The sequence below is a fragment of the Pinus tabuliformis genome, chromosome 6 (genome assembly GCF_031772625.1).
Source record: "Pinus tabuliformis cultivar Carrire ecotype Pingquan chromosome 6, CPIR1, whole genome shotgun sequence".
NCBI lineage: Eukaryota > Viridiplantae > Streptophyta > Pinopsida > Pinales > Pinaceae > Pinus > Pinus tabuliformis.
The window spans coordinates 1,295,444,278-1,295,460,562 of record NC_142292.1 but is presented as its reverse complement, the minus strand read 5'-3'; positions in this window follow the sequence as shown (position 1 = coordinate 1,295,460,562).

Sequence of the window (16,285 nt, the reverse complement as noted above, 5' to 3'; positions counted from 1 at the left end):
TAACTCATAACTTCTTTGTTATTCCAGACTTCAGACAAACCCAGATCATGATATTTAAAGAATAAAATGGGTGTACACAATTAGATCTGGCCCAACCAATATCAGATCATTAAATGATAAGTCATTTCAGGTCTCATGATCCTGATCCACATTGAATTCAAGGTGCACAAAATATTTCAAATCAAATCACCAACATAGCCCTGCAACATAAAATCTACTTCAAAAAGAAGTATTCCTTAGAAACCTCTTTTTTTTGCACTCATTGGCCTAATGATCTTCTCCTCCTTATATAGTTTTAGGTCTTTCTTAATACCTCGGACCAAAACCACTTAGGACCAATACCTTGGACCAAATACCTCGAACCAAATGCCTCGGAGAAAAACTTTGATTTTCCAACCTGTACGTGTTTTTCCTCTTGTGAGAGTGCACGTATACATATACGCTCTTTTTGTTCTATGTACCAGCATGTATACGTTGTTTTGACTAAGTGTACCTATGTATACTTCTTAAACTTCTTTACATCAACCTTTTCCTTCACCTTCTTTATTCTGATCAGTAGACCTTAGTTCCATATTCATGTTCTTCTGAACCATTACCCTGTTACCTCTGAATATTCATGTTGTACTGTGAGTTTCCTTTTATCAAAATTGAATTGACCTATGAGTGAGTTGCCATCAAGGACAACACTTGTGTCATAATTCCAACAAAAATTGTGGCTAATGTTAAAGAGTACGCACAGACTTTAAATCATTTTAATTTCTGTGAATCTAAAGCAATTAAAGCCTTTAATGAGTAGGGTCTATTTCACGCACAATGGGAAACAATTGGATACAGAAACTTGTTTCCAGAATTTACAAAGCAAAGAGAAGTATGTCAAAATGCATCGACAAAATAAAAGTTTCTAGTCATAGATGCCGAATATATCTTGGAAGTATCAAGTATCAATATTTCTGAAGATCAATTTGTACATTGCATAAACTATACTCATGGAAATCGTGGAGTAACCATAGATGTTGTATAAATCATTCACGAACTAGTTATTAGTACTTCTGTAGAGAAATATGTATATTGGATAGATGATATATATGTGAGTTCATCGTCAAGTGAAAACAGAATGAAAGATACTACAAATGCGGAACTGATTCATGACAAGCTATTAGATAACAGAAAAAGCTTGATCAGAGTTTTATTTTAGAAGAAGTGTGTGATGGTGAAATAATGATTTCCATAAGTCCTATGGAAAAATAAAATGTTGAAGAATATATAAACATAGAAGTTGATAGCATTGTGCTACCTGATTGGATTAGTGTTCGTTTTGCTGCAAATCAAGAAAGCATAAATTTCTATAATTATTTTTTATGACGGTTTTGTCACATTGAAAAATGCAGAGTATCAAAGCAATAGTAAAAATATGAAGATTGAAAGGGTAAAGCTTCATATCAATGAGGTTTTAGACCAAACAGAGATGCAGGTTGATTTGTTCTGGAATTGCAATCACATCGCTGATGGAGCTAAATCAAGTTACCGATAACGTGCTTGCAGAATCTATTAGTCAAAAGGAAATAGGAAACCTAATCCTAAAAACAAGAATAAAGGACCTAGAAGATGCTCTAAATTTGGGTCCTTTGTTGATGAATTCATCAGCAATACTAATAGCAATGCCCAAAGCTACTATTTACGACACATCTTATAGATTTGCTAAATCTATCATCTTCCTTAGTGTGGTGAAAACATATATTATTAAAAATATATTCCAATCATTACAAATCATTAAACATGCATGGCGAGCAGCTTGTGACCTAGAGAATTTGGGACAAAGAGATAAATAATTTGTCAATTGTATTAAATGTGATATTGAAGGCGAGAGGTATTTCGTGAACAATGACTTATTTTCTTTCAAGTTTCTGATGTAGAGAAAATAGAGCAGGAACTGCCAAAAGCCAATCGAATGAAGCAACTCAAAGTTGCATGGTCTCAGAGAATCAGAAGAATGGAGAACATTATTTCTGAATATCAAAACATAGAGAATCAAAGGGCAGATGCATATGTCAAAGTTGTACAAATTGTGCAGAATTTGAACGGTCCACGTATCACATATGACTTTGGATTAATTTCAAGACAAATGTTAACAGTTGAATTGGATAAATTGAAACAGTCAAAGGCAACAGAATTTGACAATATAGTTGATTTTAGTACACATGAAAGCAAGGAATGGATAATTGACTTTGTTAATGTTAATGAATAGAACTTTGTTTTAGTTGTGCAATTGCAAGCAGAAACCACAGAAATTGACAAAGAGATATTCAATCAAATTGCGAAATTGGAAATTACAGTTTCTCCTATGAAACGTTACATACAGGCAAGGTTAAAGAAATTGCTTCAAGAAGACGAAAGCTCTAAATCTAGTTAATAATTAAGCAATAAGGACATATGCTTTTACATAGTGTAAGTTTCCTTAAATCTTGGAATGTTCATTTTTCTGTTTACTAGTGATCAAATGTTCAGATTTTTATATATGTTATTATGAATTCAGACAATCTTTGAATGCAGTTTTTCGCTTTTCACTGCAAATGGATTTTTCATACAATGGTTCATAGGATTCCAATTCATTTACTTTTGTGCCTAGGTATAAACGTTTTGATAAACTCTTTAGAAATTGAATGTTATTTTTTTAATCCAAAATTATTGAGGTGCCTCACATTTGCACATGGTTTTTTTTCTTCTTATTTTTTGGCCCCACATAGCTTTGTCTCAGACTCACATTATAATTTATTATTTGTATTTAATTAGTTGCAGAGCAATTGTTACTATTATTTTCCACAATGCAGGGGCGCAAAGCTAAAGAGACAAAAGAACTAAAATGGTAGTGGTGAATATGCTAGTGAACTACAATATCAGGAAAAGTATTTCTCTCGACAAAATAGCTATTATGAGTAGCCATATAGTATTATTGTTATTCAAATTATATACCTTATTGTTAGAAACTCATTGATTTATGAAAATTCTAACATTGTTTACCAATTTTGTGAACAATTCGAACGTAATTTCTCTTTTGTTAATAGAAATGAGAATGGATATTTAATAAGTGTTTTTTATTGTCAAAAATTTGTTTCGACTTTGATGTTTATTTTAATCATAGTTATGGTAATTATAATATGAACGTGAATACAATCCTTGTTATACGAATGACATATTTTAGTTTCTTATAACACTTATATCGAAGTGCCTTTTTACTTTGAATCTTGTCACCTAGATTTGACCAATCTTTGCAACTTGCTCTATTCTCTTATCTATAGAATATATAAAATGAACATTAACAAATTGTTTTCACAAACAACATAAATTGACATCTAATGTATGAAATTATATCTATTTTGTATGGTGAAATATTTGCTTTCAACTCCCCCTCCCCCACCGTTTCGTCGTCATTTTTGCAAAGAACTTGCAACCACCTTAATCATGTCATAATTGAGCAGATCATATATGAAATGACATTCAACTACTATCGATTTTAATGATATGAAATGATATTTAGCTACTTCAAGAAGCTTATTTTATTATATGCTAAATCGTGTTCTATTTTTATTAACCAAAGCTCTCCTACCAATAAATATAAATTATTTTTTGCCATTTATTCAATGAAGTAATGTGTAGAGAGGCACTTCTAATTGTAGAGTTACAACTTATCATATTTTCTTGTTTGTAAATTTTCTGATGTCCTCCAATATAAATACAATGAAAATAAGAATTGCAACTAGTAGTCCCAGCAACTGAAAAAATTCATACGTTGATAGTGTTTAAGAAAACCCGTAAATAATACTAATTATATTTTGTAAAGGTTACAATGAAATCAAGTTGCAGAAGACTTCTATTGCAAAATGGTTTAGACATTTGCAATTGCAAATCCATATGCAAAGTTGTACAAATTGTGCATAATTATTAGTTCTATATGCAAGTACTAATAATGTTTATACAATATACGGTACAGTCCTCTGGCAATTATGTACAAAGTTTAAATATGATATGATGTGATAATGTTAAAAATGTTAGGAAAAAATATGGTACTATCATATAGTTCTTATTTTTTAAGTACTCCCGTCCTATGGAATTAGAAACTCTTATTTTTCTTATTTTTGTATATTTGATCTAACTCATATCATTATAGCAACAAAAAGCAATACAAGCATAACATGTACCATTAAGGACAATCATAACTCTTCTAAGAGGCATGTATTTGTTTATTTATTGTACTTTGACTATATTTGCTTACACAGCACAACTATTGTTTTTTTTTTTTTGGTGCTCCCGTTGCTAATTGAATTTTTTAATGTTAATGAACAAAAATTTGTTTTAGTTGCACAGTTGTAAGAAGAAGCCACAGAAATTGACAAAGAGATATTCAGTCAAAGTGTCAAATTGAAAATTATAGTTTTTCCTATAAAACATTGCATATAGGGAAAGTTAAAGAAATTGCTTCAAGAAGACACAAGCTTTGAAAACAGTTAACAGTTAAGCAATAAGGACATATGATGTATGGGCCTGCGGTCCAGGTGACTCCACCGTGCGAAGTGCATGCGAGGAGCTCGTGAAAAATGTGAAACGAAATGAACCTTGGATGAGTTTATAAGGTGTTGGGCGAGTTGACGGGGCGGTCCCATGAGTTGGGTAGGCCGACTTTCCTCTTGGGCGAGACAACACATTGTGAACGAGTCAGCTTGGGCGTTGGGTGTGGGTCGGCCAGGTGACATAACCCGCCACCCGCCCGTATATATTGGAGGGTGTTTGGAGGCAAACGACCATAATTCAATCATTATGAGTTCAATCAAGGAGTTCTACAGTGCGTGGATGAGCCCGCACGACGAGCGGAACTCAGGTGAAAAACTCGTGCAGAAAAGTCAGGTGAAAAACTCGTGTGAGAAACTCAGGCGAAAAACTCGTGCAGAAAACTCGGGTGAAAAACTCGTGCAGGAAACTCGGGCGAAAAACTCGTGCAGGAAACTCGGGCGAGGTCGTCGAGCAGAACTCTGGCGAGGTCGTCGAGCAGAACTCTGGCGAGGTCGTTCAAGCAGGACTCGGGTAAGGTCGTTCAGGCAAAACTCGGGCGAGGTCGTCGAGGAGGAAACTCGGGCGAGGTCGTTCGGGTGAACCAAGTGAGGTCATTCGGGGGAGCCGGGTGAGGTCGTCGGGCGAGCCGGGTGAAGTCGTTCGAGCGACCCAGGTGAGATCGTTGAGCAACCCGGGTGAAGTTGTTCAGGCGAGCTGGGTGAAATCATCTGGTGACCCGGGTGAGGTCGTTCGGGCGAACCGGGTGAAGTCGTGTGGCGACCCGGGTGAAGTCGTGTGGCAACCCGGGTGAAGTCGTGTGGCGACTCGAGTGAAGTTGTTCAGGTGAACGAGTTTGGGTGGACGTGTGGACGGGCGGCCAGGCGAGGGTGCGCCGTGCACGCTGAAATGAAGAATCGTGCGGACGGGTGACTTGGGTAGGGCGTGTCGTGCACGACGAAACGGTGGAAACGGTGAAGTGTTGAGGTTGTGAACGAAGGTGTGACTCGTGCGGAGGCGCTCGTATGTGGCGACTTGGTTACAACGAGGCGCACCCAAGTTGGGAAAATAACACGATCATGCGACGAGGTGAACGAAGAGTTGTGAGTCGTGCGGCGACCGTGCGGAGGTGCCGACGAGCTGGGCAACCAAGTTTGCCGAAGTTGGAAATTTGGATAAGTGTAAATTTGGGGTTTCCCAAGATTGAACTTGTATTTATAAAAGAAGATTATATATATTGATTCGGGCATACTCATATTGCAAGGAGTTGCCCCTCCCTTTATACTGTTGTGCATTTCTCTTGTATAATGTTGTTTATGTGAATGTTATGGGCTTTCACTGTATAAAGGACAAAGATAATACTTGGTAATGAAAAAATAAACTAAGTATGGAATGTTAGGCGTAGTCTACAATCGTAAGTATTGTTGAAAAGAAAGCGGTTGGTAGTGCCGCACCACGCTATAGTGTGGTTGGAAGAGTACCGCCAGTGTAGGGGCATGACAGGTGGTATCAAAGCTAGTGTCGGGGAGCTGGTGATAGTGTTGAAGCATTGATACACACTTGCACTTCGTGATAGGTGGTATCATAGCTGGTGAACTGAATCAAGGAGTTGATTCTACGAAGACCGAAGACTTGGTAGGTAGCTCAAGTTTTGCAGGTGATAGGTGGAATATCAGGGTGATTCAGGTGAATAGTGAAATAGGTTTAGTAGAGGAGAAGCTTTGTGCTTGGGCCAAGCTAAACGACAAGGCATGGCAGGTTTGGAAGAATGCGAAGGGAAGCTCTTGCTTACCTTATACAGGTTGAAGCGGATGAAAGAAGAGAACCCCCGGATTCGAAAGGAACTTGAAGTCTTGGAAAGGAATGTTGAAGACGAACTTCTTCAACTTGGTTGGACAATGGAGCAGGATGAAGTTTCAGATTGTGCTAACAAGGAAGAGGAAGCTGTGAAGATTGACGATTTTGCAAATGTGACCATGATCGAGGATGAACTCGAGATTATCAAGTTGAACCAGGATCATGCAGTTTGCAGACATGGATGGATGAGGATACTCACATGGAGGATCCTCATAATGATGAAGTAAGTATTGATACTTGTGTTTCATTTGAGCATTTGGTAGATGGATCGTATGCAGGGAAGGGAAAAATCAGTTTTTCGATGCTAGGAAGGATCTTACCATGGATGTCTACAATGAGACCTTGTATGGAGAAGCAAGGATTGTTGACTGTTGTAGGACTTGTTGGGGTTGTTTGTGACGTTATGGTGGAAGGTACAAAGGCTCGTGACAAGGGAGGAACATGATGATCATTGCGGAGGATTGGGTCATGCTTTAGCCACATGGAGAATTGGCTAAGTGTCCAGCATGACTCATGGATAGTTTGAGGAGGGCACACACTTGAGTTGCTTGGGTGGACTTCTCATGGCCGAGACCAAGAGATAGTCTTGGTGGAACCTTTAGTAGGGGAGATATGATGGAGAGACTCATGTGATGATGATATGGTTGGGTGACCGAGTTCACTAGACCGAAGATTGCAGACTTGGATGAGGATGACCGATTGTTGTGATGGGTCTACTTGGTTGGACTACATGGGCAACTTAGTCATGGACATCAGGTTGGAGACATGGAGCACGACAGTCTTATGTAAGGACATGATGTAGGAGCACTTGTAGAGGTTTCACTTATGGGCATCCATTGAGGAGTGCCAAGGCAGGGATGTTGTGCAAGTGGATTTGCTGGTGTGACATCGAGATATTTTACTTATGAGTCGATGGAGAGGTTGTGCACTCTTGTACAACAAGGCCGTGGACTTGGATGGAGTTGTGAGCAGACTATGGAGCATTCCTACTACATGGAGAGCTGAGGCATCTTGCAGAGACCTTTGGGCCGAGACTTGTATGCTTGCTAGAGTGTTGGTTGGAGATGACTCATGGAGCTCATGATGACATGAGGTTGTGACTTTTAGAGACTTCATACATGGTGGACTTGGAGGATCTGATGCATTGAGGAGCTGAGGTCAGATACTTTGATGCAGAATGGGATGCATACTTTCGAGTACATGCGTGGGTGTGGCTTGGAAGAGTGACTTGATGTGGAGGATCGATATGAGACACTTTGGAGTGATGGAGCTACAACGATGATGATTCCTTGGTGGCAACACTTGGGCATGGGTTGAGCCGAGACTTAACCACTTTTGACACATGGGAGCTAATTGATCTATGATCATGGGCAGCACATGGATAGATGAGACAAGTGTATACTTGTTTCTATGGTAGACTTGAGGGATGGAACATTACAAATATGATGGAGGTTGCTTCATGGACCTGGATGTGGCACATCGAGAGTCAGGAGATGATCTCTTCCTTTGAGGAGATGGATGTTTTGCAGATGGATGATGATGTTGGATAGAAAACATCATGGACAGCATGTTGCAGACGAGATGGAGATTACTTCATGGACCTGAGCATGGCTTACTTGTATGGAGATGGATTCTTGATCGAGTTGAGGATGTGACAGGATGTTCAGAGAAACAACTGATGATGGCATGAGGATGTACATTCTCATGGTTTGGGCATGACAGTTGGATTAGCTACCCAACTAGTTCAAACATGAGGGCTAGCAGTGTGCAAAGATGTGTTAGCATTATGTTGGAGTATCATGGCAGCAGTTCACACGAGGACGACACATGATGAGGTCGACACGATATGTTACAGTGTGCAGAGATGTGTTAGCATTATGTTGGATTATCATGGCAGCAGTTCACATGAGGACGACACATGATGAGGTCGACACGATATGTTACAGTGTACATGTAGCTCGAGATGGAGGGAACATCCTTCCACGATGGGGAGCAGCATGTGGAGATTGTGACAGGGTGGTTGATGGTCATGGATTGAGATGATTTCCAATATATGACATACTGATGGGGTGTATACCTTGGCATGGTGATCTTGGTGAGAGGTGGTTGCCGGGATGAGATATTGTTGAGGACGACAATGACTTCAAGTGGGGCGGATGTATGGACCTGCGGTCCGAGCGACTCCACCGTACGAAATGTGTGTGAGGAGCTCGTGCGAAATGTGAAACGAAATGAACCTTGGACGAGTTTATAAGGTGTTGGGCAAGTTGAGGGGGCGGGCCAACCCTCCTCCTGGGCGAGACAACACATTGTGAATGAATCAACTTGGGCGTTGGGTGTGGGTCGGTCGGGTGACACAACCCGCCACCCGCCCGTATATATTGGAGGGCATTTGGAGGCAAACGACCATCATTCGACCATTACGAGTTCGATCAAAGAGTTCTATAGTGCGTGGATGAGCCCGCACGACGGGCGGAACTCAGGTGAAAAACTCGTGCAGAAACGTCAGGTGAAAAACTCGGGTGAGAAACTTGGGCGAAAAACTCGTGCAGAAAACTCGGGCAAAAAACTCATGCAGGAAGCTCATGCAGAAAACTCAGGCAAGGTCGTTGGGCAGAACTCGGGCAATGTCATTCAGGTAGGACTTGGGAGAGTTCGTTCAGGCAGAACTCGGGCGAGGTTGTCGGGCAGGAAACTCGAGCGAGGTCATTCGGGCGAACCGGGTGAGGTCATTTGGGCAAGCTGGGTGGGGTCGTCGGGCGACCCGGGTGAAGTCGTTCGGGCGACCCGAGTGAGGTCGTTGGGCGACCTGGGTGAAGTCGTTCATGCGAGCCGGGTGAAGTCGTGTGGCGACTCGGGTGAAGTTGTTCGGGCGAACCAGGTGAAGTCGTGTGGCGACCCAGGTGAAGTCGTGTGGCGACTCGGGTGAAGTTGTTCGGGTGAACAAGTTTAGGTGGACGTGCGGACGGGCGACCGCGCGAGGGCACGCCGAAACGAAGAATCGTGCGGATGGGCGACTTGGGTAGGGCGCGTCGTGCACGACGAAACGGTGGAAACGGTGAAGTGTTGAGGTTGTGAACGAAGGTGTGACTTGTGCGAAGGCACCCATGTGTGGCGACTTGGTTACAACGAGGCATGCCCAAGTTGGGAAAACAACACGATCATGCGACGAGGTGAACGAAGGGTTGGTGAGTTGTGCAGCGACCGTGCGGAGGCGCCGACGAGCTGGGCAGCCAAGTTTGCCGAAGTTGGAAATTTGGCTAAGTGTAAATTTGGGGTTTCCCAAGATTTAACTTGTATTTATAAAAGAATATTATATATATTGATTCGAGCAAACTCATATTGCAGGGAGTTGCCCCTCCCTTTATACTGTTGTACATTTCTCTTGTATAATGTTGTTTATGTGAATGTTATGGGCTTTCACTGTATAAAGGACAAAGATAATACTTGGTAATGAAAAAATAAACTAAGTATGGAATGTTAGGCGTAGTCTATAATCGTAAGTATTGGTGAAAAGAAAGTGGCTCGTAGTGCCGCACCTCGCTATAGTTCAGTTGGAAGAGTACCGCCAGTGTAGGGGCGTGACAAGTGGTGTAAGTTTCTTTGAATTTCAAATGGATTTTTCATACAATGGTTCACAGGATTCCAATTCATTTGCACATGGTTTTTCTTCTTCTTCTTTTTCCCCCACATAAATTTATTTCAAAGTCACATTATCATTTATTATATGTATTTAATTAATATTGGAGCAATTATTACTATTTTTCCACAATGCAGGGCGTCGAGTTAAAGATACAAAAGAACCAAAAAGGTCATCGTTGATATGCTAGTGAACCGTGATTTTAGAAAGAAAAAAAGTGTTGCTATCGACAGAATATCTATTATGAGTAGCCATATGGTATTATTATTACTCGAATTATATACCTTATTATTAAAAACTTATTGCTTTGTGCAAATTCTAGCATTGTTTAGCAATTTTTTGCACAATTCGAACATAATTTCTCTTTTGTTACTAAAAATGAAAATGGATATTCTATAACTGTTTTTTACTATCGGAAATCTGTTTCAACTTTGATATTTATTTTAATCATAGCTATGGTAATTACAATATGAACCTGAATACAATTCTTGTTATACAAATAACATATTTTAGTTTCTTATAACACTTATAATGAAGTGTGTTTTTACTTTTAATATTGTCATGTAGTTTTGACCAATATTTCCAACTTGCTATGTTCTCTTATCTATAGAATATAGAAAATGAACATTAACAAATTGTTTTCACAAATGACAGAAATTGACATCTAATTTCTGAAATCATTATGTATTCCATATGATGAAATCTATGCTTTCAACTCTCTGACCCTGCACCCCTTGCCCCCTGCCCCTGTCTCGTTGTCATTTTTACAAAGAACTTGCAATTGCCTTAATCCTGATATAATTGAGTAGATCATATATGAAATTAAATTAAAGTACTATCGATTTTAATGGTATGAAATGACATTTAGCTACTCCAAGTAGTTTATTTTATTAATATGCTAGCTTGTGTTCTATTTTGATTAACTAGAGCTCTCCTATGAATAAATACAAGCTTTTTTTTCCATTTATTCAGCGAAGTAACTTGTACTCAAGACATTCATTGCATAAAATTATTTTACTTTTTGCCAATTTTGGATTAGATAATTGCACATTTGGCCATTGTACGCGTATTATTCAATATTAACCTGAACTTAGTTCTTCAGATAAATAATAAAATTTTCATTTTATAAAGCTTCTTTCCACAAACTAGAGAGGCACTTATGATTATAGAATTACAGCTTATCATATTTTCTTCTTTGCAAAAAAATTTATGTCCTCTAATATAAATACAATGAGAATAAGAGTTGCAACTAGCAGTCCCAACAACTGAAAAAATCCATACGTTGATAGCTTGTCCACGTTGAAGCTCTGTAGTAAACCATTTAAGTAAATGGATAAATAATACTAATTACATTTTGTAAAGGTTACAATGAAATCAAATTGTAGAAGACTTCTACTCCAAATGGTTTAGACATTTGCAATTCTGAAACTGAACATTATAGATATAATTAACATTGTAATTGAGGCATGTTTATCAAAGTTTGCAATTGTGGTGTATGCAAAGTTATTTATGTTTATGCACATGCATTTGTTCTTCTCCATACATGTTTTCTCTGAACAAAAAATTCCGTACAACCATTTCTTCACCTAGCTAAGTATTTTCGTAGTTACGAAATACACTTATAAATAATAATAATAATAAAACAACAACAACAAAACACAAATGAAAACGTGCAGAATTGCAAAACAAATTCATAATGCACAAAAAGCTCTTGAGCTTTCATTGTACTAACCTATGCACTTCACACAGTCTACAAATAATAAAATAACCACTAATTTTGTATACGCACAACCACTTCCGCACAGCTTTTTTCATGAAGCTAACACCAAATAGTATTTTACAACTAATAACTCATAATCAAAAAAAATAATAAATAAATAAATAAAATAAAATAAAAATAATAATTAAATAAATAAATAATAAAAATAAATAAATAAATAATAATAAATAAATAAATAACTGACCATCCATATCCATATTGCATCCTCATTTGAGCACAACATAATATAAATGAGTCTCAAACTATTCAGTCGACAAATATTATGGGCTTAATTTCTAATTCGTTAACTATACTTTATGCACATGTTATTTGTTTATGACTAAATTCTCACACTGATGATGTATAAATATGAGCTACTCATTAGTACACCAATAATACCAGCCACAACAACAGCAACAAGGAGCCGACTAGTACCAGCACCAATAGCACTTCCAGCCAAAACTCAAATTTTTCTCTAATCCAAGACGACTCAATTGAATGTTCAATATTGGTCTTTTAAAAGCAATATATACTTGAATTCATCAAATAAATATCGAAAATGGTATTTTATAATGTCAATAGATACAGACTTATCGATATCTTTGTGCCAAAACTCAAATTTTTCTCTAATCCAGGACGACTCAATTGAATGTTAAATATTGGTCTTTTAAAAGCAATATATACTTGAATTCATCAAATAAATATCGAAAATGGTATTTTATAATGTCAATAAATACAGACTTATCGATATCTTTGTAACTAGTTATGATAACGTCATTGTGTGTGGATTTACTAAATGCATAATAATAGTAGTACATGGCTTTGATTAATTTTTGTATGCTAAGTGTGAATACCAAGTTTTTGTATCGTAAATGTGGAGAATCATTTCAATAATTTGTACGTTGCTTGCTATTATTGCGATGATTACAAGATATAATATTTCATAAACACGAATATAAATTTTGCTAAAAACCGCTACAATATGCAACACTAAAAATTATAAATGAGACTTGATATTGTATGTGGCTTTGATCTTTCTGTTGTTATTTTGTGCATCCAAAGAGCAGTTTTGTAGCCATTCGGACAAAAAAATACATAGTGCAAAGTACTTAGTAATATATATGTATATATATAATAAAATTAAAATTAAAAAAAAACAAAAACAAAAACAAAAACAAAACAAAAAAAAAACAAAACAAAACAAAAATTATAATTATATATATATATATTAAAAATAAATAAAAGTTAAAAATAAATTTTATATATATATATTCACTTAAGAGCATAAGAGCGTAAACTTAAAGTTAACATGCCAAAATTCTATGAGCTCTTGTATGGATCTTTCACTGTGTGGAGCAACCTCGAAATGTGATGTATGTGGGTTGCAGAGGTTTATGTTCCTCATTCCACACACCATCCTTCTGTACATATTTGAAACTGTCATGTTGTCAATTCAAAGAAAAAAGACTAACTTTTGATCCAATTATAATAACAATTATTTAATAATAACATTGAATCTGACTATTGTGTTTGACAGAAGTTATACGAAGGTGTCTTTATTTTCCTGAGATTTCCAGATGATTCAAACAAAACGTGTGCAGAGGAAAAATGCACAGGTGAATTTCTCACAATACTAAATTGCAAATTGAGATTTGATATTATATATGGCTTTGATCTTTCCGCGCTTACTCTCTGCATCCAAAGAGAAGTTTCTGAGGTGTTCGAAAAAAAAATGTAAATAAATAAAATTATATATATATATATATATAATGCAAAGTACTTAATGCAAAGGAAAAAGTTTTCACTTAAGATAAAAAGAGCATAAACTTAAAGTTAACATGTCAATACTCCATGAACTCTTGTGTGGATCTTTGATTGTGCAGAGCGAACTTGAAATGCATATTTATGTGGGTGTGGAGGTTTATGTTCCTTGTTCCACACACCATCCTTCTGCACATAAAAATTATATATATATATATATATATATATATATATATATATATATATATATATATATATATATATAATGCAAAGTACTTAATGTAGAGAAAAAAAGCTTTCACTTAAGAGAAAAAGAGCATAAACTTAAAGTTAACATGTCAATACTCCATGAACTCTTGTGCAGATCTTTGATTGTGCAGAGCGAACTTGAAATGCATATGTATGTGGATGCGGAGATTTATGTTCCTTGTTCCACACACCATCCTTCCGCACATATTTTAACTCATTATCCAGAGAGAAGTTTCTCAGGCGTTCGAAAAAAATAAAATAAAATAAAAAATAATAATAATAATAATAATAATAAATAAATAAATAATGCAAAGTACTTAATGCAGAGAAAAAAGTTTTCACTTAAGAGAAAAAGAGCATAAACTTAAAGTTAACATGTCAATACTCCATGAACTCTTGTGCGGATCTGCAGAGCGAACTTTAAATGCATATGTATGTGGGTGTGGAGGCTTATGTTCCTTGTTCCACACACCATCCTTCCGCGCATATTTTAAATCATTATGTTTGAATGAATAAAATTGTTTAAAATTAAATGTGTCTCTGCGGAATAAGGTTTGTACTGCATCATAAATGTGTGTCAAATTTTATGAGGAATAGTTGTGTCAGGTTATTCATAAATTAAATTTGGTTTGGTTTTACAAAATAGTAGGACCAGTTCTAAATTCGATTCATCGCAGAGAGTAGTTGAATACGTGTTGGCATAATATATATTTGTGAACGTCATTGTGCACTTTAATATTTGTAGTTATTATTGATGGCATTCTCTATGGAAGCTACAATTTCACTCAGATAACAAAATTATCTATGAAATCTAGTGGAAAAAATAAATAAATATAATAAAAATAAAAATAAAAATAAATAAATAAATAAATTAAAGAAATCCAATCCTGGGAGTATTTGAATCGTGTTTTTTATGGTGGATGTAGATTCAATGCCATCAAAAATACCTAGGGCACCCAAAATCTTAAATTTTGATAGTTCTAACCTGGATTTACAAAATTTTCTAACATATTTTATCAAAATCTTGCAGGAATTTCCATGATTTTTCTAAGAAAATTTGAAGGTTGGTTAGAACATGGTATATCTATATCGACAATATTACAAAAATAAGAATTTCCAAAGTAAAAAACCAAATAATTTTCAAATATCAAGATTTACTTTACCAGTTACTGTTAGCGTTCACTTTAAAATTTTCAATTGTTATTTATTGAAAGTGTTAAACGCGTCGATAAATCTATAAATCATATCTGAATTCGACAATAGATAAGGAAAAATGGCGGTGAGGACTACTCGCATTGTACTAATAATAATAATAATTAATTAAATAATCTTTGTCAGAAATCATGAGAATATGTATACATAGCCAACTAGAATGTGTTATGACAATTAGCTTTGTACCATGATATTGAAAATTGTGTACCCTTCTCAGTTTTTTGTATCACACTATCAAAATAAAACAAAGGCGTTAACGATTGAGTGGTGGAGGCCAGCTCAATAACAAAATCAATTTGTGATAGAAACAGCTATTGTCATGAACTTTATTATTATTATTATTATTATTTTTATTTTTATTATTACTACATATATGCACTTAGTTGTTTCGAAAACTCTTACGGTTGTCGGGTTATGCAGAAATTTCACCCCAGAATCAAAAATCCAGAAAATAGCTGACGGATTTTGCACAATTTAAGCCAGAAATTGCACGGGAAAACCTTTTAAAGTGTGGTGCAGATAGATAACGAATTATATTGTATCACAAATTTCTATTCGTATGACACGTATTTCAATGATATTAAATCGATACCAAAATACACAGTAAGTGGACAAGATGGTTTTGCAATATCGATATTTATTTCCATTACTTCCCCTAAACATTAGCTTTGATATTTTCAATTGTTATATATTAACAGTGTCATATGTGATAGTTTCCACGCGAATAATATCAACAGCTGGTAACTGGAATCGAAGCAACAAATTGCGAAATTATGGGACATTAGAGACAAATATAAGTGGAAGATAAATGAAGCAAGCTATTTGTACCTATACAATAAACCAAGTCGTATTTGAACATGCCATTGGAAAATAAGAGAAACATAGACATTTGCACTAGCAAATACTTTCTTTGTTTCACATCTCAGTAGATTCAGCATTATTCAAGTTAATTTTCTTAATTGCTTGGGTTCTTAAGCAATTTTCTCTACAACTTCTTTATTTTTCTGAAGAATTGTTTAGGGATTTTTATTTTCACATTTCGCATTTTATGAATACAGGAACTTTAGCAAAATTATTAACACATGTAGCAACCATTGCACCTTATCAATTCACATTGCTTTCTCTTTTGCCTCTCGTATTTGCATGTGCTTTGCCCAAATAATCTAAACTGCATCTAAACAAAGAACCAATGCAATTTTTTCACATGATAATGTGTAAGAAAATAGTGAGAAACATAAACATTCGCACTAATGAATAATTTATTT